Here is a 1661-nt window from a genome sequence, read left to right as displayed (position 1 = left end):
GCGGGGGTGAGACAGGTGGCGGGGTGTCCTGTGGGACCAGGGTGAAGACAGACAGGGTGGGATGGGTGCTGGTGTGCGGCCAAGGCTTCCAGCTGCTACGGCTCAGAGACACAGAGGGGGATGGAGGAAAAGGAGAAAGGATGGGACAGCGTGTTAAAGTGACTTTCCAGGAAAACACAACATCATGTTAAAGTGACTTTCCAGGAAAACACAACATAAACAAAAGCAAGGGGCAACCTCCGCAGCTGAAAAATGGCCCATATAAGGACACTTCTGCATGACGTCATTTTGTAATCGTCTTTCCGTTTTAGACATGGAAGTAGATGACGCCTACCGTAGTCATTTTTAGACTTGCCAAAATGTTTTCAAGCAAAAAAAAAAACTGTTTTAAAGTTTTAATATTTTTTCGGGTGAGAATGTAACATTCCAAATATGTGACCAGTTTATCAGAATAACGCCTATTTGGAAATATTTAACGAGCAGCGAGGACTGAGAGCACTGTCTGTGTGACCAGTTGGACTAGCTAGTATCTCTCAACGCCTACAGTACTGGCAGTGAGAAAACACTGTCGACGTGCTTTTGTAACTAACGTTAAATGCCGACCGGGTACAGCCATTGGCTCCTCGCAGCAGTATGCTATGAACATGTCACTGAAGTTGGCCGCAGTGTAGCTTCTGAATGTTGCCCAACTTCATTCATAGTCACTTTTTGTTTTGAAATTGGCCGCTAACTAGCGCTGAACCGGAAGAACAAATACAATCACGTCTAATGCGGAAGAGAGAAAAAGTGGACGTGGTGAATAAGGTGAATCGAAGTCAATGGTAAAATGACTACTTCTTGCACTTGAGTTATGACCTCAGTAAACACTGTCCTAATGAGTTGTGTCGTTTGTGTATCTGCACTATATGGATTTGTGCTGAGAGTATTGTGCTGCTCTCCAGCCACCACATCAGCTGGGGTCACACAAAATAAAGTGTGAAGAATGAATTGCCAAACGACCTGCAGCAGTGAGGTGGTGGCTTTAGCTCCCTTGCCTTGCCTTTAGCTGCCTACAATTCCACAAAACCACCACTAGATGTCGGCATCGTCCCTCTTAAATTCTCGAGCCACAGCAGACTGCAAACACGTCATTATTTTTCACATCACCCTCCTTGGTTTGCCGGGAGTCAAAAATGTCTGCACATTCGTGCAATTCATCACTCACTTTTTCACCATTTTCAACCAAACATGAAAAATCTCATATGGTGTGACAATTGTGGTCCGTGTATAAAGTATATTTGTGTTTTCAAGGAGAATACACGTATTTGACTTCTCATTGTCTGCGTGAAGACGGTAAAACCCAAATTGACCCGCCCACGTTTCATTTTCTCTTGCTTAGATTTTCTCTCCTGGATCATTCATAATCAGTGTAGCTTTGACTGCTCCTGCTGCTCCCCCCAGTAGCCCCTCCCCCGAGCAGGCGCCCTGACCGTCCAGAGGAGGCACTAGTGGTTTTTACAGTAAAGATTAAAGTAGTAATTAATCTAACCAGTGTTGGGCAAGTTACTTTCAAAATGTAATATACTACATATTACTACTTACTTTCATTTGAAAGTAATAAGTTACTTTACAATATTACTGTGTGTAGAGTAACTTGTTACTTATTACACTACTTTTGCATT

This window comes from Poromitra crassiceps (assembly GCF_964638095.1).
Source record: "Poromitra crassiceps genome assembly, chromosome: 25".
Classification (NCBI taxonomy): Eukaryota; Metazoa; Chordata; class Actinopteri; order Beryciformes; family Melamphaidae; genus Poromitra; species Poromitra crassiceps.
This window is presented reverse-complemented; position numbering follows the sequence as displayed.